A 24328-nucleotide genomic window follows, 5' to 3' on the forward strand; every position below is an offset into this window, starting at 1 on the left:
TTTTGTGCCGTTTGCTGATAATGCTGTGAACAGGTTGAGCAGGTGCTGCGACCGCTTCAGCTGCTCTGCTTAAGTAGCCATTAGCATTCACCGGTATCGACTTCAGTTTCAACAGGGGCCATTCCAAAAGATTCTCCTCCAGCTCCACACTTCTCCTCCTGCCACCATGTGTTTTTGAACCTTTCATTTCATCTTCATTTATCCTGCCATCGTGGCTTGAGTTTAGCTCGTAGTTAATGGTGGATGCGGTACGTGTGCAAGCAGCCTGCATGAACGTGACTTGCAATTACGAAAATTATTTTTTTTTTAAAATAATGACATTTCAGTTTAAGTATTTTATCTTGAAGTTCTGATGGTATTCTATGTTTTGAAATTCCCTTATTTCATTCCTCCACGTACCATCAAGCAGAACAAGCATACCGCTATGGTTTGACAATAGTGGAAAAAGACTTTGAGACGAAGAACAAAATTCATGCATTTTCGTTTGACTTGTGGGCTTTTCAAACCACCGCACGGGATCTCGCCGCTTCCTGTCATTTCAATACGGACTTTAAGCAGTGACAGTTGAGGGGTGGAGACGGCGTCCACAAAACATTCCAACGGGTTGCCACAGTAGTGGAAACAAATATCACTGGGCAACATTTAACTCTGACAGCGGCCACTTGTACAGCTACCTTCTAACACTTTTTGACGTACTCCAAACAGCAACCCAGGCGTTCTCCCAGAGCAGACTGCTGTGCTACAACATCAGGAAGTGTTGTGATGGAACCACACATTCGCAGCGTGGAGCTTTATTTTTCTCGAACACCATAGCCGGCCCTTCAGGCGATGCTGCTTAAAGTCCCTATTTAGAGAAGGGAAAAGAGGCTACAGAGATGCAGTGGTTCTGTTGGACTAAGAAGCAGTTGCCAACAACACAAATTTTGTTCTGCTACCCAGAGTTCACCATGCTGAACCTCTGTAGGTAGCAGAGGGCAGGTATCGCGGGTCAGATGCAAACATGGAGGATATGGCTGATAATGTTGGTGTCGGAGCTGTATTTTTACTATGACTTTATTGTACATATACATGTTTATACATCAGAGATTTGCAAGCTAGTGTATGTGTTGTGGACATTTTGATTGGTTGTTCAAAGGCTATGATGTCCACCAGAGCTATTGCCGTCATCGCAGCCTCAGACTGCAGCAGCAACAGCCACTTTGAAAAACGCTTTGTGATGTGGTTCCTCAATTATCACAATGATTGTCTATTAAGTTTTTAATTAAAATTTAATCCATGGACTTATTGTGACAGCCATGCATCCAATGCAGTTTCATCCACTACTGTCAAGTCAATGCCTGCAATATTCCTGAAAAGGGTTTTGTTAGGTAAATGTAAAAACCACAGTAACAATTGGTCCAAGAATCAATAAGTTCATTCACAAAAAAATAAGCCTGCAACCATTTTGATAGTTGATTAATCATTTCACGCATTTTTCAAAATAAAATGCTAAACTTTCCGCAGCTCCAGCTCCTTTAATGTGAGTGTTTGTTGATTTTCTTGGCAACATTTTACAATAACCATCACCATTAAATGGTAAACCATTTATTAGGCAATTGTGCAGGTTTTACAATGAAGATCGTTCACTTCTGATAAAAATTTCTTCCCAAGAACTACATAGCGCACCTTTGAATTAACCATTTAGTCGTACGATGAACATCAGTTACAGCTTTACAATAAACAGTTGCTTAATAAGTGGTTTATAACGATTAAACTAAGATAAATTAGCTATAATTTAAACCATTTATGATGATGGTAATAATGATGATGATGATGAGAGTGGACAGGAAAAGAAGAAGGCATGAAGAGACTGCAGTGGAGAGCTGTGTCGAGGCTTCAGTGACACCTGCTGGAGGCCCGCCGAGCACAAGAGGGAGACTCCTGCAACTGCAACATTTATCTAATTAGAGTGTCTCTTTCTTTCCTCAGTCGGTTTAACCAGCAGCCACATTTCCATATCCCCAGCAGCAGCAGCAGTAGCAGCAGCAGCAGCAGCCCTGTGAGGTGATGCACACTTCAAATGAAAAAGCGAGGGGAAACAGGGATTACAGGGTGCACATAATAATAAAAAAAGGATTTCAGATTATAAGCCATGCACTCAGTCCAGCACAACACATTTAAACTTACTCGCCGGCATGTATGTATGCTGCTGCTCTCCTGCTGGATTTACAGCCTCACACAGGACTGTGAGCAGACCGATGCTGCGGGCACGATGCAACACCGCCATCTACTGTCTGAAAAGCAATAGTGACTTTAACTGTCACTGAGTATTTACTTTCCTAAAAGCATTTTGTTGCACATAAAATGCACTTGCCGTCGACCCTGATCCAGAATTTTACGTGACAGATGTTTTACAGCTGTAATGAGAATAAATGGGGACTGCGACCTGTTTTGTGATTTGATTGGGTGTGTGAGGTTGCTGTGTGGACATTTTGTGGGGAAAACTCTGAATGATTTACGGGGACAAGGTCAGTTCAGAGAGTCCTGTAATATAAAAGGTAATGTAGACTTTTATTATGCTAAGTTCACGTGCAAAGATGTACTTTAAAATTGAATTGATTTGCTTCCAGGTGCAGTGGGGTCCAAATGTCTGAGACCGGATTGAAAATCTTTGCATACACTTTGAAATAATCCTCAAAATTTGAGGATTCAGTCACATGGATTTGTTTTATTCATCAGAGCTTGGTCACTTGCAGCCTGTTCACTGTTCACTGTTCAAGTGTTTTAAATTAGGCTGTGACTCGAGCTTCCAGCAGAGCATTGCTTACTAAGTAGCATTGGCGCTAGTGGTAATCAGAACCAAGTCAAAGTGCTCAGAAGTCATATCGTTATTCTCAGCAAAGGGGGTCTTTTTAAGCGTCAAATCATGGCTAGACTCCAGATGTCAGTGCATTGAATGGAACTCTAAAATAGCTCAAGACACTAATCAGCAAAAGTACTGTCAGACACAAGTATGTTGACCAGTGCTCTCAGACGTTTGGACCCTATACTGTATGTAATGGCATTAATGGTAATTATGGATTGAGGACCTGCCTTCATATTCAGACCAGTTGCCAGGAGAAAAAAAATCGTTTCTGTTCACATTTGTGCATCTCATAAGCACAGTGTTGTCACAACATATAGTTGAACCCAAAGACAGGCAAAGTTGCAACATATCTATGGCTTGCAGGAAACTTGACATTCACTAACAAAATCTACTCACTGTAAGCCTCGTGACCTCCTGACCTCCTCGGGTTGAGATCCAGAGGACGGCGGATGACGAATGGTTTGAATGGAGGCCATCTGTGTCAATCTAGAACAACTGACCCTGAACAGAATGACCAGCTGTGACACCAGTTATTAGCTGCTGGTGACACGATCTTCCCGGACGTTTCACGCCTCAATTCATTTGACTTCGTGGACTCTCAAAGGACCACCCCCAGAGGATAAAATGCCCTGGGGCACCCCTTATGAAAATAACCAAACATCTTGTTGTAATGTGTTGAATGCACATTATTTATATACATTTTTATCCTGTATTTATACTTTTTAACTTGATATTATAATGATAATACTCTGTCTTTCATTGATTCCCATTTTAAATTTTCCAGACTTGATTTAACTTTAACATGCACATTAAACTCAAAAATCTATAAAAGCATGTAACAAAAACATGACACTGTTACTTTGGGCCATTCATAATAGCAGTGCTGTCTCTGGTTAAACAAAGAATTTGGTTGTAATTTTGCAGCAAAATGAAATAGTTGATGATATTTCCCATCAATATTTGATCATTAAACATGAGAAATCTCTTGAGCAAACAAGTAAATATGAATAAAATTCAAAAACTTCCGGGTAATTATTATAAGAACATCTTGAAATTGATGTTGTGTTGTTTCTGCTCGCTTATTGTGTTATCGTGAATGTTTTGTTTCTCTCAGGTCCCTGTTGGAAAAGAGATCTTAATCGCAATGAGACTTCCTGATTAAACCGGCTATGGATTAAATAAATAAGGTGGCGTTTTACAGATAAACGGCTTTGGGTTTTTTTTTATAGGAAACTGTAGTGAATGCTCAAACTAGAGTCACATTTGAGCAAACAAGCTGTCCTACAAATTGCGCACCCCTCGAGGACTCACATTTAAATGCATCTATAGCATGAAATGTGGCATGAAATTCTTAACATGCACAAAATGTTCCTCGGGGTCTGAAGCACCATGAAACACACAGAGAAAATCAAAAAAATGTGATGAAGTAATTCAGCATAATTGGTGAATCAGCACCAGAGTATGGTTGCAATCATTGGTATGCTCTCAGTGGCAAAAAAACAAAAACAAAACAGTCAGTGTAGGTTTCTATTTTGTGTTGAGATGTATTGTTTTTTTTTGCTAAATGAATTGGGAACGTTTATGGATCAAATTAACTGGAGCAGGAAATCAAATCTCTGACAAGCAGGGGTGTCACTTTGTGTTGAGAAGTGGTGGGGACACTTTTTAAACGGTCTTACACATGCGCAGTTTTAGAGAGTGTAGTGAGGTGTAAGGAGGGGGGGTTAATGCGAGGGGGAAAGGTGGGTTGTTTTCTTTTTTTAAATTGGGTGGAGGGCAATACTGAGGTGACCAAAGAGCCTAGTTCAAGGTAAAAACAGTTCAAATTCATTATCAATGGCTTGAATGTAAACAGTCAAATGAGGTTTAAAAATATTAAAATCCAGATTAAGAGTCTCTAAAAAACACCTGTCATCCAGTGTGGCAGAGGAAAGGTGGTGGCCCGTTTTCCTTGTGTTCCATCTTTTCCTTCTTTTTCACCTCTCTCTTCTCTCGTGTTCCATGCCAGTCTCCTCAGCTTTAACTTTTCGGCTAGGTGATTGGTTCTGCCCATCAAAACACACCATTGGTCCCTCGTGCCATTCTCAGAAGCCCAGTTGGTAGTATTACAGTGCCTGTAATGAACTCAAGCAGGTCTCCAGGTGCAGGTTATCAAGCAAGCAAGTGAGGTAAGGAGGAGTGCAGACATCAAGCAGCCACACGTGCAGACAAACCAAATTTGTAACAGTAAAGCCATGCAAATAAAAAATAACCTCATGGAAATAAAAACACAGCACACAACAATGTAAAACACTTAAAAAGTGTTATTTCTGTCCTTTGACAGAAGGATCATAAGAGGTCGGATTGGATATTTAGGATGGAAAAAAGTTGCTTAATGGAAGATCAATATTCATTGAATCTTGTTTGTTAGTTAGTTTTTCTTCTTTCACAATGTTTGGATTGATAGATAAATACACAGACGATATTTTTGAACAATTTATGCTTCTGAAAAGTGATAATCATCCCCAGTGTAAATGACAGCTTTGCTGACAAGTCAACATTGATGTAGTCCTTTTAACTAATACTAACTAAGTACACTTACTGGAGTACTGTACCTAATTAAAATTTTGAGGTCTTGTACTTTACTAGAGAATTTTCATTTCCAGTTAATTTATACTTCCACTCTACTACATTTTGGAGGAATTTAGTAATAGTTAATAATAATAATTATCAATTTACTTTATCAACAATCACATTAAAAAAGGCTTTAAAAACATTGATTGTGATGATCAGAAAAAACCCTGAATATCACATTGGATGTTAGGTAACTTATGTTAACATGGACTGTTTATTTAACATCAGATATGTTAAGACTTTACGTAAGTACTCTTTGTATTGGTGACTATTAAAGTGACAAACTAAGACTTTTTTAATAGTATATGTCATGTTTCTCCAAACAAATGGTAGCTTAATGGCTTTAAATGCTCTCCTGTCAAGAAAAAAAATCTAAATTACATAAAACACCATCATATCACAAAGTAATTTTCAAAAGAAAGCTTTTAATAGTCCTCAGCATCACACTTCTTTCTGTGTGTATTGACTCCAAGAGTCTCCATGTACATTATCTGTGGTGTAACAAGTGCAGCTTGACAGGTCATCAGTTATGGTGTTCTCTCCCTCGCCATATCTCCGCTCTACATACATAACATTTCTTATCACTGCTTGAAATATGGGCATATTCATGTTGGCCATACACAGAAATATACTGGCATTACTGGAATACACAGCGCTGTCTGTGTACTCCTTTTATCATACATCTCCATAGCTAAGAGGTTTACAAACGCGTCCATGACCTGGAGAAGTGTTTGTGACATGATGTGGGCTTTATGAATGAACAGTACCCCCGCTGCCAGCTTTACATCCCACAAAACAAATAACCCTATTGATATTATTCCTATTTTTAAACCCAACTTACTTTAAAACAATAAATTGAGTGACGACAGTTGTTTCTCCACAGTAGACCTCTGATTGTGCCCAGGCAAATATTTAGAATTGGATACAGTAAAGGAGAACCAGCCTCTCGCAGTGCACACCAGTGAATTAAACACCGTACCCCTGTTTATGATTAATCCCAGCAAATGCTCTATCATCCATCAGCTTCACATCTGTATTAAACCTAATTGATGCTACCTGGCAGCCGCAATTCACACACTTTGACTAAACACAGACAGCCGTTTGCTTACCGATTAGCTGAGCAGTGATGATACAGAATCACAAACTGTTGCTCCGCTCATTATCCAGCAATAAACATTAAACAGAGCGATAACAGAGCGAGTCGTCTCACCCCAAAGCAGGTGTTTGTTTTGCGCCTTCCTGCGTAGAAGCAGAGATCAAATCATGAGGCAGTGAGCAGATTTACGTCAGTATTAGTTCACTCACCAGGCCAGATGTCCCAGCTTGAAGAGCTCTCACAGGGGTCGCACCATGTGTAAGCTGGCGGGTTGCATATAGATGCAAATAAGTGTCAATCTATTGTGAGCCTGTGTTGACAGCCTACACTTGTATATCACCTTTTGTGCGCACATGAAAATAAATATTTAAACATATTCTCACACACTCAAGTTTGTGTGTATTAAAGTTGCAGCAGTGGCACTATTTTGTTCCTGTGTGAAAACATTTTTTTGCACAGTTTGTGAGATGTCACACAGTTAGAGAGAGACGGACACACTTAACCGTGTGTGCAACAAAGCAAAACAAATGAGGTAAAAAAATGCCATTACCATGTTTGCACAAATAAGCTTGTTAGCCAATCAGCATGTTGTAATGTTGCCCCCTGATCGTCCAATGAGAGGAGGTCGAAGCAAATCATGACAAAAGTTTAGTACACACTCACAAACTTGAATTGTGCGACTTTTTCATACATTCAGATACATGCATGCATTTTTTTTTTTTTTTCCACATGTAAGCTGTAACTATTTGTTAATATCATTTCAAAAACCAGTGACCCCTATCTGCTCCTACAGATGGACCATTTGGTTGATACTGTTTACTTTAGGGACTGCTCTCTCTACCAGACCTAGCATTAGCTCACACCAACATGACCCCCAATCATCATATTTTAATATTAACAATATTAATGAGGTGATAATACAATCTCAGAAATGTTTATTTATTCCATAACGGAACAAACAAGCTTTTCTCGGAGGAGAATAAGGTCCACAGAACACTGTTTGAAGCTAGAAAGGTGGCAGGGTCCGCCATATAAATAATAGAACAGTAATACCAAGTAAAATAGTATGAAATTGTGTTTTCCTTAGAGGTCAATTTGTTTATTTAATATATTCAGACATTAAAAAACACTGAATAAAGATCTTTTTCCCCAAAACAACACAGTTCACCTTTAACATCATTTTCCTCACCATGTTTTTTTGTGTTGTGTTATTTGCTTCTTTTTTTCAAATAAAGTTCTCTGTGCTGTGACTCCTGAATTTGTCTTATAAATGGAACAAGCTTTATGGCTATTACTCTCATTACTGTGTAGAGTGTGGATACCCGACCCAAATCTGATGGGACCTATTGGGACCCAAAGGGCTGGGTGGAGTTGGACATAAATTCAGAAATGACGCCCAGGCTTCGGTCTCAATTGATACAGTGCTTTTAAATTCTTTGAAAAAATAGTATCATAATGAATAAATATAGTGTCAAAATAAATAGTGTAACAATCAATATAGTGTAGAAGTAAATAAATATAGTATAATAAAAATGTAGTGTAATAAATAAATAAATATAGTGTAAAAGTAAATACATTATGGTAAAAATAAATGAAGTGTAACAATAAATATACTGTATAAAATAAAATGTAAAACAAATATATATAGTGCTATAGAATATAGTGTGATAAAATAAATAAATATAGTGTAAAAATAATTTAATAAAATGTTGAAATGAATAAATATAGCGTATGAAATATAGTGTAAAAAATGTATATAGTGCAAACAAATACATTTTGTGAGATATATAAATAAAGTGCAAAAATAAATAAATATAGTGAGATAAATAAATAAAGTGCAATAAATGAATAAATAAATAAAGTGTAAAAGTCAATAAATATAATGTAAAAACTGTGTACATCAGTGCTATGTGTGGCAGCAAAAGATAATAATGACAAACACGGACAGTCCTTACTGTTAAATTAACTTCAGCCTCTTATGTAAGTACATGTATGTTATGATTGACTGACCTGTTTTGTGTTATGCTACACTATGTACATTCCACACACTGCTTATGCACTGCATAGTTGCAAGCCTTAAGTGCAAGCATACACATATTAAAAAGTTGTAGGAAGAACATGTATTAGATTATACAGGATTACTGAGTGTCAAAATAAACTCAAATCCTCGACTGGATGCCAGCTTCTTCACACTGGACAGAGGCTTTAGATCCCTTATTAGACCTCACTATTATACCCTGAATGAAGTCAACAGCAGGCTTGACTTTATATTATGCACATAATTATAACAAATTACAAATAATGCTGCTGTAAATGAACAACTTCATTTGGGCCACACACTCACACTTGTCTTTTTAGATTCCAAGGTGGTTCTAATGGCTCTGACCTCATTCCAAAATTCATTATAACTTCTAATTAGCACATCAGTCTTCGTTATTTATTATTTTTTTTTCTTTTCATTTTGACTCACACAGTAAAACACTTCTGAGATGTTATTCCACTGCAGTCTCTAAGATTCCTAAATTTGGATTATTACCTCATAAATATTGTTAATATAAAAAATTCTGAGGTTGGATTTCTTCTCCAAAAGTTATTTAGTCGTCTGTGACTGGAGTTGAAGAGATCATGTTGAACCCTGTTTGGAGGTCAATTGGGCGTCAATGGCGAACATCCAAAACACATCGAAAAAAGACATTAAAAAACGTTCATTCTGGCTCTCCACTGGACGCCAAGACTGTCTTGGATGTTCAAAAAAGACATATTTTGGCAATGTTTATGCTCAGTGGGATAACTAGATGCAAATCTAATAATGGTATATCGATCATTGCTTCAGAAACCTTTAAACTGGAAATGGAATAAAATCGAGGACTTGAGGAATCGGGACACCCCTATCCTTTAACATTCCAATCTATTGCCATTCCTCCAAGTATTCAACCTTGGACACATTCCCCAACTCCAGGAATTGTTTTGTGTAGAGAATACAAGCTTAACCAGCTGTGTCTCTTGAATGCAGATGTTACAATCCCAAAATCACTCTTCAACCACAGAGCTCCCTGGCCCGAATTTAAGTAGGGCACTGTGCACTTACACGTTATGAATCCTGAAGACCCTGGTCTGCATTTAATATACTTCTCCATTAAAATGTATCACACACTTCATGAAATGTATTGTAGCGCAGTCAGGATACATTTTGACAAGTGCCACAGTGACTCGGCCCGACATGAATATGGTAATGTTATTCTAATGACACTGTAATGATATTTTAATTATTCTGCTCTGTTCCATTTTGTTTGGTTTCGTAGCATGAGATGCATTTGTGCCAGCCTGCTCGCAGAGCTGTTTGATCTGCTGCCCACATCTCTGATTTTCTTTTTTTTCTTCTTCTTCTTCTTCTTTTTTTAAAAATCCGTTCAGTCGGCTTATCGGAGATGCATTTGCATCAGTGCTTCATTTCCTCCATTATGTTTCACTCCACTCCGGCGTACCTCCGGGAGAAAAAAAGTTCACATGTGCCCCTTTCAGAAACTCTCCCACTGTGGCTCAATCTGAAAAGGTCAGCAGAGACAAAAAGGTCAGCAGGGATTGACTTGCCGCTGCCTGATGATGATATCGCTGTGGACTGACAAAATTGTGTGTGTGTGTGTGTGTATGTGTAGCTGGGAGGGTGGGGGTGGAGGTGGATGTTCATCATTGCATGCTAAGTTTGTCTTTTTTTCTTCTTCGTGTGCCAGCAACAAATATCGAGGACCCTTTTCACCATGAGTCATTTTTGCTGGGCACGAGATCAGCCTGCTTGACGACACAAAGCTCAAAGGTCCACTGAGTCACATTTTCCTCGATCCAGCGTCTGCACCACCCAAGAAAACCGCCTCACTCTGGCTTTACTCCTGCACGTTTGCCTTCGCGCCACATGATGGCGCAGCTGCACTAGCTTTAGGAGCCAAGGCAGTTTTGTAGGATGGAAAACATGTGAGCACCAGACGTGGGTGGGGGCTGTTATTGTGATTCAAGCTCCTCGCCATCACTGGAGTGAGACCTCTCAGAGGCACGCTGGTTGTTGTTTTTTTTTTCTCTTTTTTTTCTTTTTTTTTCCCCCTGAAAGAAGGATGGAGAAGCAACAACAAATGAAAAGCCTTCGGGTCATATGAATTTGTATTATGAATTCGATTTAGTGGCTTAATTCTCAAGTGAGAGTGAGAAAAAAGGAGGGGGAGGCAAGGAAACATTCAAATACAGCAGTTCAAAGAGAGTGGTACAGTAAATTACATCTTCAAGGGCAACCTGAAAGCCTGTTTACTGTTTCGCAACGTTCACACACGCGTATAACACACAGCCCTTTGGCATCTTCTTTCCTTTCCTCTCGCTTGGAAACATACTCAAAACCCAACTGGAGCCAATTTATGAAAATTAAGTGGATGTTTATCAATATCAATTGAATGCTATTGCTCTAATGTTCACTGAATGTTGTGGCAGGAAAAGTATCACAATGTTGAGTCAGTTTCAAACTAATGAACAAAATTTTTTTTTTTTTATTATTATTGGCATGTTTGAAAAACAACATGTAAACCACACATAAATCAACAACCCCAACTGAACTTAAAGGAGACTCATTATGATCATTTCCAGGTTCTTCATTTTCTGATTTTGGGTGACTACTACAATAGGATTACATGCTTTAGTGCTCGGAAAATAAGTCCGTTTTCTCATTCTGTCCATTCCTCCATCAGTGTATTAAACTTCTGTTTTAGCTCCCGTCTCTTTAAAGTCCCTCTTCCTGAATACTGATTGGTCAGCTCACACATACCTGAGCCAGCACCGCTAGCAACAACAGAGCAGTTGATAATTCTTACCTGCATAACTAACTGGTGAGGTCACAAAGGCACATAGTTAAAGGCGGGACTACTGACGAGGCGTTTCAAGAGCAGTGTTTTCTGTGGGAGAGAGGAGCTTCTGTTGTTGCTGACAAGCGGGCTTTTTGACTTTGAAGACATTTCACATGCACAAGAACCGAATAAAACATTGAAGGAAAGGAAAAAACAAAATGCCTCCTTTGATACACTCATTTGCAGCTGCACACACAAACTCACAGACGCGCATTCACATGCAGGAGGAGGGATACAGGTAACAAAGATAAGTTCACCTTAGCCACGTGTCAATGACACAAAAACTGTCATTCTTGGATGTAAGCATCAGGATTTGGTGCAAACGAGAAGAAAATAGGGAAAGAAACGACCTGATTAATGCATGATTACAAATGCAGTCAGTCCAAATGTTGCAACAAGGGAGCCTAGGCTGCTTCCCATTTATGCTGACATTTTGAATTATTAAATCGCAGTTTCTCAGTTTTCCAGCCTTTGAGAAAACGTTTTTGTATTTAATACCAAGCCCTCCATTAGAGCTGTCTGAACGTGTGAATAAAGAAGTAAAGTTCAGGAGTTCGAGGTCTAATGAAAATGAATGTCGACGTTATAAGACACCCCAAGAGTCCACCAAACCACAAACGAAAGTCTTCAGAACTAGAGCAAACGAACGTGGTGATGGTTTGCTCTAGTTTTTTGTCCCTGAGTACCCATAAAGTGACTAACAATGTTGAGAGTACAATTTTTGTCCAGTGTGATTTTGAAAAAGAAATGTTGTGAGCAAATGTACAATATTTGCTTCCAGATGTAGTACTTCAGAGTACCTCAAACCATAATTACTGTAAGTGCCTGAGTTAATATACTTTCATTACTACTTACATTACTAGGTCCTTCTCTGTGTGCCATGTACATAATGAAACCACCCCTCTCCGACTGATGGATTGATATAAAATATTAACATCAATCCTTGAAAGATTTATCTGTGCTGAGCAACCGAGCAGCGACACGGCCTAATGTATATCCAGAGTGTCCTCCACCTGGTGGGAAACCAAAGAAAAAGTTTGCTTCCTCTCAGACATATTCCCACCTGCGCCAGGTTTATCAAGCATGATGATAATTGAATATTAAAGCAATTTGGTTTTTCTTATCACTCCAACGAGGAAGAATCGAACTGCGCTGACTATATTGAGGACGGGGAATATGCAGCAGTAATCTCAGAGCCGTGCTCTTGGGGAGCGATGAGTAACGCGATCACTGTGGATATGAGTGAGGAGTGAGGGCTAAGTGTCCAAGAGGCTCTGTCCTGTCACCCATGGGCAGGGATGTGCACAGACATTTTGGGGGTAGGGTGCAGAGAAAAAAAAGGAGCACTCACCCCACCCATTAATTCTCTACCACCCTGATGGTTGAAATATAAATAATGTTGTGAAGTTTTTGTTGACACTAGTGTGTCACTAGAGGTTGATTCACTCTCTCACTCTTAGATTAAAAGGGCAGGATATCAGGCCACTTTAAGGGATCCATCTGTACACGTGCCCGCCCCTCAGTGGGGAAGCTGTACCCTCCATCGCCATGGTGGCACCAGGTCTGTCAGCAGGGTTGCCAGGTCTGCAAATTTCACTCACTATTGGTCTATTTTTGAAGTGTTGCACAGGTTTAAATTATTGGATTATGGGTGTCAGTTGAAATAAGGTCAACACAAATACTAATAAAAACATATCCACTTTACACATGTATTTTTCCTTTTTTTATTTTACTATGAGGATATGATTAAAATATAGTCAGTGTTTCCTCGACATTCATTCAGGGGTGTTGAACCACCGCAGTTAAAAACATTACCACCACAGCTTACTGAAATGGGAAACTGAACATCATAATCTAGGTAATAGAACGAAACAAAAACCTGCAAAAAATCATGATTCTGCACAGGAGTAGCCCCTTTCACAGTGATCATGATCAAATTTAAAACTTAGATCAACAGGAAAGGACACCAGAAGTAGCACACTATTGCCCCTTGCCACCCCTGCTACAAAACTGTTAGAGAGGAACAAATGAGAGTGATGCAACATTACGAGTTGTTTGAGTTGTAATAAGGTGCGGCAGTAACTATAGCAACTTCCTGTATACGTGAAGTAGCTATAGTTACTTCCTGCATACATGAGGTGGCTATAGTTACTTCCTGTATACAGGAATCTTAAATGGTAATTACATTGTGTTCTTGTTTTCTAGTCGAGGAGGAAGGAAGAAGGACAAGTGAAGAGAAAGCAAAAACACAAGGTTAGTTTATGTGTCAGTGTAATAGTCTACATGTTCACAAGGCTATAATGTATTTATGATAATATACTGCATCTACTTACAGACGGTCGTGTTAGGACCAAAGTGAAAAGAACCATTTAGGGAAAACTAGTCCAACAGGCAATACAGTTGGAAAGGTTTCAAAGGGGGCCTTATTTAGAGTTCCTGTATCTGGATGGTGTTATTGACCACGGGGCCGGTTCTGTGACAGAGACCAGGCAGCCCCGTCTGTCTGTCAGCCCGACTGCAGTACAAGAGGTTGACACTGGTGTGCGCACTGTAGCTTCCACACCATCGTTCTCCATCAGGATCTGCATCAGCCAGAGTCAAGACAGCCAGAGAGCCAGACACAAACAGGAAGTCACACCGCTGTGCCTTCAAAATAAATTACCAAGTGATCAACAACTTGACAAATAGTGGGTGATTATGTGCTGTCACTGTTTTTAAAACGAGGGACAAGTGTATTTGTACAGGCAGTCTTTAGGAGGCAAGTATTGCACATGAGGCATATATTTACATATATTTGAGATGTTTGGATTTTTAAAAATTTTATTGAACATATGTCTTTGTTTTTATTGTTTATTAAGAGCCGATAAGATATTGGTGACTTATTATGTGACAACAATATGGGAAAGTAAAGTTTATTTACATGTGGCCAAAGGACTCAATTATACCTCACAATAGCTAAGAAACGCACAAATAAACAAAAATGTGTAGTACAATTATTAAACATTTAATTAAAAAGAGTTTGAACTCAAAGTCGATTAATCAAACTTTATGTGTACTCAGAAATCGTTTACAAAAACAAAATAAAGAAGAGGAAGAACACTAACAAGGGAAAATGCTGACATTGTAAAAGCAAAGAAATAAAAAACAGTAATGTAAAGTAACATTAATTTACATAATATTTACATGTAAAATAAAATGTTGCAGTTATGCCAGAAAATGTATGGAAGTAAAATTAAAAATTCAGAAATATAGAATGGTTTTAGATAAAAATCATGTGAATTGAAATAACAAAGCAGTGCTATTTGTGTTAAGCTGCAGTGTTTTAATCATGATAATACCCTGACAGCCACCTGACAGTCACCTGCAGTAACATAACATAATCCTGGAAGCTACTGCTCTTAGCGACCACGCAGACTTTTAATTTGAAAAACCGCCACCGGATGTTGAGTTCCCTCTCTCCCAGGTCTGCGCTGACACCGGCCATCCAGTACAGAGCAGCCTCGACTGCCGTATTCAGAGACCCCCGCTCTCCCAGTTCCTGTTTCCGCCGCAGCCTTTCTACCCAATTTTCTGGAGCAACAAATCTCGGCTGCCGCTGCGACAGACCCAGCCTCCGCAGCCCCGGTCGGATGCCGCTGGAAGCCGGTGTATCGTTCCAAGGTAGGTGGCAATAAACCCTGCTGCATGGCGGAAACGTAGAGAGCTCAGCCCCGCAGATTCCGCCCGCTACATCCCGGCCTGTTGACTGCGTCGCTGCTGAGATCACGGTGGCCAAATAGCGGTCACAGCAGGCAGGGATTCCTGGTACCGTTATGAGAACGCAGTCGCTCGGACATTTTGGCTCCGTTGTTCCCGCTCCGTTACATCCTTCCACCGGCCCCGCACGTCCTCTTTGTTGCTTATCCGCGTCTGGAGGAGAAAGCAAGAGGGCATGTTTCAAAACAGTTCACAGCCTGTCCGCGCAAAAGCCTAGCCCCGAAACATCCCTTTTCACACAGCAGCGGCACCTGGACCGAGGCTGTGCGAATCAAAGTGGTTTAATACGGCTGCCATGTTTACATTAACGGCTAAATGCATCTACAGAGCTAGAAGGAGCGTGTAGCCGATAAGCTAGCTGTCTTGCCTTGTGTGCGTTTGTTTTCTGTTTGTCGTGCTCGCCGTCACACGAGAGCGAAATCTAACAGTTTTTTTTTTTCTCTTTGCCCTGGCGTCAAAATGAAGACACATGACAGAGGGGTGGTTTGACACTTGCTTGCATCCTTCCGTCACTGTGTGTGTTGTGTGTTACGTGTGTCGGACAGACAAAGCGGCAGCCTTGTGTTTGAGCCTCGGCGCACCGCTGCCAGAGTCAGGGATTGCTCCGTAATAATCACCAGAGCCAGGCGTGCGTTTGTTTTCAGTAGCAGGAGGTGGGGTCTGATACGCGATAATGAAATGAAGCAGATCAACTCGGGACAATCAGCAGGTTGACTCCGGCCTTACACCCCCCCTTCATAGCACACACACACGCACACGCGCAGAGACAGAGTGTGTGTGGACCTGTGCTCAGTGTACCACGTCTGATGGAGTCTGGTGTCAGTGGTGGTAAAGACCAGGGGTTCAGTTCCCTGCAGGGGCCACCCATTAGAGGATGCAGGCCTTTCAAAGTGAATGGCTTGTGATGAATGCACAGCTCATTTGAGGGAATGGATGTGACGCTGGAAGTCAGAGCATGTCAAGGAACAGTAAACTCTGAGGCTCTTTTTAATCTCATTTAATATGACAGGTCCAATAGCTTATTGCTTTGGCCATGAAATCGATTTGTGATATGGATGACGTACGGCTTTGTTTCCCCTCAGCCGAAGTGTTTTATATCACTTAATGTCTGCAGCTGATATTGCAGGACATACTTCACTGTCGCCACGGTGAAGCCCACTGTGATTTTTCTCCCTTTTGACAGCATATTGTCCGACAATAAATGAGTAGCTCATCATGTTGTATAGTGCCGCAATTATCCTCAAGTTTTTGATCCGTTTGCAGCCAATATCCATTATGCTCTCATTTCAATTGGAGCTGCTGACTGGGGAGAAACTCAACACCTATGGACAACTAATGCATCATTAATGTTATCTAATAAAGTGAGCCTTGGTAACGGGAAGCAGATTGATTGAGGTAGTAGCCTTAACCCATTCATGAATAAGTAAACAGCCATAAATATTGCGGTGACAGCAGTCTGTGCAGTGGCAGGGGGATCTCTGTCTTGGAAACAGATACACGCCTGTTTTTAAAGGTGCAGTATGAAGGAGAAAATCCCCATTGATTGGCTTTCTTGCTTTAATGAGCAAACTGTCTTTGTTTCAACGACTGAGTAAACTGATTATAACAACTGACCTTAAAGGGGCACCATGAAGTTCTGGAGAATAACTCAGAACGTTAACATTTACAATATTAATGAGGTAATACCACAAACTCAGAAATGTGTACCGTTGCCATAACTGAATAAACAAGCTGTTCTCAGAGGAAATTAAGGTCCCCAGAACAAGCTTTGAAGGCTAGTGTATTCAGTTATGGAAATAATTAATATTTCTGAGTTTGTATTATTGCCTCATTAATGTTGTTAATAGTACCTTTCAGAATGTATTTTCCCAAACTACACAGTGCACCTTCAAACAGTCAGGGGCCAGTTTTTTTTTTTTTCTTTTTTCATCATTCAGTGAAGTGACTCGTGCTTTTGGCTAAATGTTGCTATGACCCGTGCTTTACCATTTTTAGAATGAATAGGCAAAGAAATACGTGGATCCATCTATATCAGCCAAGTGCAAATGATTACATTAGATCAGTTCATTACAGCCTGTGAAATTTTTGATGAAGCACTTAAATGAAGTAGTAGTGATGACACTCACACTAACCCTTGAAATTTTCTTGGCAGATTTGAAGTGTTTTTTTTTTTTTTGTTTTTTTTTTACAGGATGCCTCCCAGCCAAGTTGTGTTGTCTCTGCTTTTCTGAGTTGATTGCTTCGGACAAATGTTGCATTTGCAACCATGTAGCTACTAAAACACTTGATACTGCATCTATAATACAAGAGAATGTGCTTTCTAGAGAAATAACCCCTCCCTCCTCCTCTCTCCCTCACTTTAGCCTGTCTGTTCTCCCTCATCCCCCTTCCCTCCCTCCCTCTCTCTCTGCCCTTTGTGCTTCCACCTTCCATGCCTCATGCCACTGTCTGTCTTCATTTTTGACTAATGAGTTCATTAAACATATTAGTGTTGCTCTGCCAAAGAGGTTAGATGCAGTGCAGTGAGCAAAAATGGGCGGTGACTCATTTCGTAGTTTTATCTGTATATAACACTGTGCACATTTGTCACGTGGCGAGCTCCAATTCCTCTATTTGGTTTAGTGCAGCAAGCCACTGCCAAGCAGAGTTTTATTTAAAATAGCATTTGGATTTGTTTTTCATTTCATTTCTAGTCTGCATTACCGGCCTGTCACCTGCACAGCAAGTGCCTCTGTTTGCATGAAAAGCCATTCTAATTTCAAGCATCACAGTGTTTTGGCGCACTGTACAGTGTGCGTATAATGCTTGATATCGGCTTCAATGTGTTGTTTATACATCCCCTTTTTATGCACATGCTTGTCCCAGATATATCCTTTTTTTTTCCCTCCCGAAAACGTCAGACGAATGTGAAGAGAAGGCTGAATTAAACTATGGAGGAAGCGAAAAGCACACTGTTGAAGACATGTTATCAGTTTGGGGGGGCTTCATGCTACAAATACAAAAAACTGTGAAGTGAAGAGGATATGCAAGACACGGCAATGCTTGTAGCGAGCTGCAGTAACAATGCTACCAAAAGAGGAAAGCTCATCTGGAAGCATTGTTTTGTTTGTATTGTTAATCCATGTGCGGGGTATTTCTGCTCCCCGATTCCAGACAATGTACTGTAAATAGAGCAGAAGCTGTTGAAAAGAAGCTTTTGCCTTTCTTGTTCTTGCTTTGAGAAGGGGAAAGACTGACACAAAACATATGGATACATGGACACACACATCTGAGTTATGAGTCTCATTATAAAGACATGAGCAATAAATAATAGCTGGTTCATGTATAGGGTTCAGTTAGTAATCACTCTATGTCCAGTGTTGGCATTTGGCTGACATTTTCCACGTGAGACTATAACGTTTAATGTCAATTTTCTGTCGCTTCTATCCCCCAGGCTGTTGAAGACACCAATAAAGAGATTGAATCATCCAGATGTTAAATACTGTGTGACAAATAGTTTCAGGTTTAGTTCAGGTGCCGGTTTGGAGCCAGTACCTACTCTGGAACCATTTTTTTTTGGTAGGTTTGATTGCTAAAGAACTAGTTCTAGAAGGAAAAGTGGTTCCAGCTCACTTAAAAAAAACAAAACACTTATGTTGCGGTGTTATTGTGAACCAACTTAAATCACTTATGACTGCCATTTTCACCACCAGTTCTAGTGTACCGTGTTCTGACTTATCCAAGGGAGAATTTAAAAACGATTTTTATGACTGATGCCAGATTTGAGAAGCAGTGGTCTGAGGCCCAGCCATGCATACACAGTCAGGGCCAATACTTGTAAAGAGTCACTGTAGTCAACCATAGTTCGGAGACGTATACAGTGACTGAATGATGTGACTGTATTGGGGGGGGGGGGGGGGATTTTTCCTAGGGGGTTGCGACTCTAAAAAAGTTGAGAACCTCTGCATTAGAGTAGCGACTGTACAGACAACAGCTGCATGCCTTGTACAGGAACATATCTGTAGTCTTTAGTTTCTTGTAAGCTTTCTGGATGCAGCCTTTCTAAAGGGCAAAATCTGTAGGAAAAAAGGCCTCTCTGCTATCACTCTTCTCCTACTCTCATTCTACCGGAGGGCCATTATTATCTGTATTGTAAGACAGAGTGTCTGTCTAGTGATCATATGAGCCAATCACAGGGTGAGTGCGGGGCAGGTTTCCATGGAGAAAAGCGGGCTGGGCTGTGAGGCTGCCGAAGCTCAGCTTCAGCAGCCCAGCCTGATCCAGCCTGATAGCATTCTCCGGCAGCAGAAAAAGAAAAGGGCCCCAGCAGGCCTGCCCTCCTGTCTGCCTGTCTGAATGTCTCGATGCTGCTCGTCCACCTGTCTTACTCAGCTGAATAACTAAAGACAGGGTGGAAGAGGGGGAGTTCTGAAAAGAAATGCAGTCAGACAGGCACAATAGGAGCTTGGCCCGATAGCCATGTGGCATCAGATTTGATTTGTGTAGGGAGTGGGTCTAGATCACATAATGCCTGTCTTGAGTGTGTTTGGAGGATGTGTGAATGTGTGTTGGCTTTGTGTGGGGGGGCCGACCAGTCAGAGATCCTGACCTGGAATGCCCCTTGAAGAGTGTGTCGCCCCAGCTCTGTTTGGCCCTGCAGGGGAGGCTGCCCAGCCTGCAGTGCACTCAAATCAGAAAGTGTGTGTGTGTGTGTGTGTGTGTGTGTGTGTGTGTGCGCGCACATTCGCTTATGTGTGCTTGCTTTTGCTGTATCTCGGGGAGTTATTGCTGCTGCAGCCTGAGCTGGGAAGTGGGTCTTACGACACTTCTTCTCGGAGCCGTCCAGAAATGGGCATGTACTCATCCACATGCAGCGCTGAAGTTCTCTCCTTCCCCTTTTTTTCCCCCTTTTTAAGTAGGAAGCTCTTGTCCACCTCTTTTTGCACAGTGCCTTAAGTGCATTTTAATTATTTTATGTCTATGTATATACCTATATATTTATGTACTGTATATCTGCATGGCTGTGTATTAATTCTAGTTTTTGACCATATCTCTGAATGCTTAACACTATGACAGGAAGAACACAAGTGTATGGGGCCTCATTTGCATGAGGAACTGAATTCACATGGGTATGACACACACTGAGAATTTTTAGCTAATCAGAAGTTGCTGAGGGACTCACTGTGGGACACAAACAGCCTCCCCCCCATCTCCCTGCCAGCCACCCGCCCACCTACCCACAAAATCCCCTGATGCTCAGTGCCCATGGCCCATCAAACAGCCTTGTCAGCCCCTCTGAGTCCACAGCTCAGACCAGGATCAGAGCAGGCATGGAGGGCTGTAGGGATTCAGGGATGCTGCTAAAAATTCTTAGCTGCCTGACAAGATAGTGCACTGTCTGGGTCTTATGCTCCCTGCAGCGTCGAACTTAAAACAGGATCCAAACCTACTTCGACCGCTGAAGGGCTCTTTCTTGCATGGGAGCCTCCTGAAAGTATGAACACACACTAGTGGCATCTACGGATGGATGGGACAGAGATTTCGAGTGTGGAAGAGGCAGATGGGTACGGAGGGGAAATTAGGAGAGAAGAGAGAGGTAGTAATTGGGACAGCTGCTCAGCTTGAGGCGTAAGCAGTCGGATCACCCACCTCACTCCTACCCCGCCACCCCCTCTTCCCTCACCCCCCACCCCGGAAAAATAAAAAAGAGTGCCAGAGAGCCAGATGCTGGCCATTAGGATCACAGTGACAATAGCCCAAATTCATTCTGCAGCCAGAATGCACAAGCTCACAAAGGCACACGCATAGGAATTGAAAAGAAGAAGACTATGAGCTCATCTGACAGAATGGGTGCATTTCCCACACTTGGGTAGAAAGGTTGTGTGACAGGCCTGCCTCTGCACGGAGGTTTGTGGATATTATTCTGTTTTCAACAGGAAGCCAAAATTCCCAGCAGCCACTCCACCTCTACCCATACACCCACACACACGAGGACTATTGAATGGCCCCCATTTAGCCAGTGGTATCTGATCCAGTACTGGCCAGCGCTGGGTGGCCCACTTGTGACCTCAACTCAGGTCCAGAGAGGGTTCAACCCCAGGCCCCTGCGAAGTGGGACCTGGACCATGATGAAAGGCTGGCATTATCTTCCTCAGAGGCGGGTGGGCTATTTCTGTCACTAGTGCCAGTCCTGCTTCATAGAGGGTTTGTTTGCAGCGGTGAGGGGAGTGTTTGTGGATTTTTGCCTTTACACTATTGATCCCCAAGGGGTAAATTCATCTCTGTGACCTCCGTTGAGAGGTCACAATGTAAGGTCAGTTGCACCGCGTAGTCGTTGTAGCTGGAAGGGATTTAGTGTTTCGCTTAGCACCAAGCCCCTGAATGTCTGTGCCAAGTTCACATGAGGTGAGGTGGTTAATGTGCATGTGTCCATCTCCATATCTATCAAAGAGCTCATTGTAAGCGTGCGTGGCATGTGCAGTGTGTGTTGCAGACGGGATGCAGTGCAGGGCGGCGGCAGAGAGGATTGTGAGGGATCGTAGAGGATTGGCCTGATTGGATTTCCATTGCAGGAGCCCTGTCACCTGGCCCAGCGTGGAGCTCTGCAACACAGCAGGGTAGCAATCAGACAGCAGTCACACTGCGAATATACAGCAAAATCTGCATTTACGCACTGCAGACACAAACATCCACCATGTTAGCACAGAGTATAGAGATGAACTTCCTGACAGTCGGGTAAATTATTAACAACTCAGTATCATACAAATTGCCATTAAAGTTGGACTCACGATACACATATAAAGAAAATTAACCAAAACACTAAAAGAGCAACCGTGGATCATTATTCCAGGAAGGACTGACAAACCAACATGCTAACATTACCTTTCTGACAATCAGGATGAAAATTCTAGACAAACTGAAAACCTATATGAAATGAATCAGGAAACACTGAGACACTGAGAAACTCCCAGGTGAACTGATAGGAATTGATCCTCACAATCTCCTCTTCACCATGGAGATGTGAATAGAGGGCAGACTACACAAACACAGAGGGAGAGGAGCGGCTGAATCCCCCGCAGGACAAAGATCCAGATCCGAAACATCTGGAACGAGGCACTGGCGGCCAGGAACGGGGGCTGGGAGAGAGAAAGAGGTCCCAGGACAGCTGATGGTCTGGCACAGAGACGCCTGAGAGGAAATTGAGGACAAGGAGGAGAAACTAGGGAGAGAGGGACAGATAGGCACGCAGATCGGATGCTGATTTGCTTGTAGGCCGACAACAAACAGATTACAGAGATGCAGTGGTTTTCAGGTTTACAGTATTCTTGTCAGCAGGAAAAACATGGACTGTGAGTACTAGGCTTAATAGATTCAGTGAGCCTGAGAGACGCATGCAAGAAGGGTAAAGGTATCAGGTATAGAGGCCTGATGTTGTCAAAGAATAAGCAACTAACTGAAAGTTTGGGCAAAAAGGTCATGTCTTTTTTTTGACAGCCTCAACGGCATACGGTTTTCACAATTAAACACAAAGACTTGACTTTTAATCCTGTTAAATGAAGAGTAGTGAATACACTGGCAGAAATCCATTGTTAACCAGGCTGTGGTGCTTTTTTTGCCTCAAGAGGCCAGCTTGCAATGCAGCAATGAGACATTTTGTGCTCTGATGCAAGCGCCCAACACTCTCGACTGAAAAATAAAGCTCCGATATGCTTACTATCTTTTTTCCCCCTACATATACGTCTAAACCCCACAGCAGAATAAAACAGCTTGTTCCAGCTTGTCAGGCCTTTTTCTCAGGGGGTTGTTGAAAAGCACTCTGGGAAATATAGGAAATCACTAACTGAAGTCAAATTAGAGGAGGAAGGCTGAAAGAAAGTGGGTACTACAAAAAAGTAATTATAAAAATCACAGAATAACTCCAGGAATGCATTGTTCATCACATATTGATGGCTCTCAACAGCGTAAGAGTATCTGAGGGTTGGGTTATTCTTCTTTTAAGTTCTTTTCTCACAAAGCTCCATTAGGGCTGAGGTGGTTTTAATTGAGGATATCAAGTTGTTTTTTTTATTTACAAAGAAGGTCTAGAATTTTAACCAGATAACTGTTAATGTTATGTTAATTGGTTATCATTAACATTCACAGCTGAATTGAATCTGAGAAACCTAACATGTTTGATGGTTGATAAAGTTTTTGATACCACAGGGTTACATCGACAGCATTCAGGGCATATCATTTAAGATTTTAAGGCAAGACAGTATGAGAAAAATAATCACATTTTCTATTCAAACATTTCCTTCCTAGTAGACATCCCCCAAAAAGTATGAAAATGAGCATAATATGGGACCTTCAAAGAGGTCATATTATGCTACTTTTCAGGTACATAATTTTATTTTGGGGTCCTAGAAGAATAGGTTTAAATAATTTTACTAATTACTGCTGTCCAAAAAACACATTTTTTTCTTTCTCATATGGTGCATTGCTGCAGCTTCCCTTTTTTACACAAGGCTTAACTTCAAACCAGGCGTTTCAGTCAGTGGAGCAGTGTTGTCTGTGGGAGAGAGTAATTCCACTTGGCGTGGACTTTTTTCACTTTGCAGACCTTTTACAGGCACAAAAATGCTACACAACACAATAAAAGGAAAGGCAAAAAACCCCAAAAGCATAACATGACCTCTTAAAGTGATCCTGGGTCGAAGTTGTTGCTAACTCTGTGGCTAAATAAACCCCTTTGTGGAAAGCAAGGTGCAGTTTGGCTTGGGTCTTGAGATGTTTTAGCATTTATCAACCCTGAATTGTGTGTCAACTTGCTGGAAAGAGCAAGAAATAACAGCTGGTTCCTGTGTATGGATACTGTTGAAATTTAGTAATGTAACTGTTTTATATTGTTCAGAAGTGATATTTGATATTACTATTGGATACTGCCATTGACTTTGGTTAGGATACACCGGCTTATTAAAGGCATCAGCAGTTCTGGTATTTCCTGTTCTGTGGATGATCACCCCTCAAATAGACAGAAAATCTTCATGTTCATTGTAAAAACGGAGGGATCACAGAAATGTTAAGGAGCAGATTACGGAGGGACTCTCGCAGTGATTTAACATTAATTCATACCTGTGCAATTTGCTCACCCAAAGGGAGAAGAGAGCCACCGAGCTA

General features: G+C 41.2%; 1 protein-coding gene and 1 long non-coding RNA gene across 4 annotated transcripts in view; both read left to right on the top strand.

The window, feature by feature from the left end:
- The first annotated feature begins 13590 nt into the window (after positions 1-13590).
- On the top strand, positions 13591-14122 carry LOC115574242 (uncharacterized). Its single transcript, XR_003982452.1, has 2 exons — positions 13591-13690; positions 13773-14122. It is a non-coding gene; the product is annotated as an uncharacterized LOC115574242 (long non-coding RNA).
- Positions 14123-14878: 756 nt separating this feature from the next.
- The window catches only part of fut8b (fucosyltransferase 8b (alpha (1,6) fucosyltransferase)), a 91341-nt gene continuing 81891 nt past the window's right edge, over positions 14879-24328 (top strand). For 2 of the 3 annotated variants that reach the window (XM_030405639.1, XM_030405642.1), the window contains exon 1: positions 14880-15097. The gene's annotated coding sequence lies outside the window, so the exon portion shown is untranslated. Of the gene's footprint in view, positions 15098-24328 lie in introns of all 3 variants that reach the window. The other variant, XM_030405640.1, reaches the window with a different exon arrangement.

The sequence above is a fragment of the Sparus aurata genome, chromosome 22 (genome assembly GCF_900880675.1).
Source record: "Sparus aurata chromosome 22, fSpaAur1.1, whole genome shotgun sequence".
In the NCBI taxonomy this organism is placed as follows: domain Eukaryota; kingdom Metazoa; phylum Chordata; class Actinopteri; order Spariformes; family Sparidae; genus Sparus; species Sparus aurata.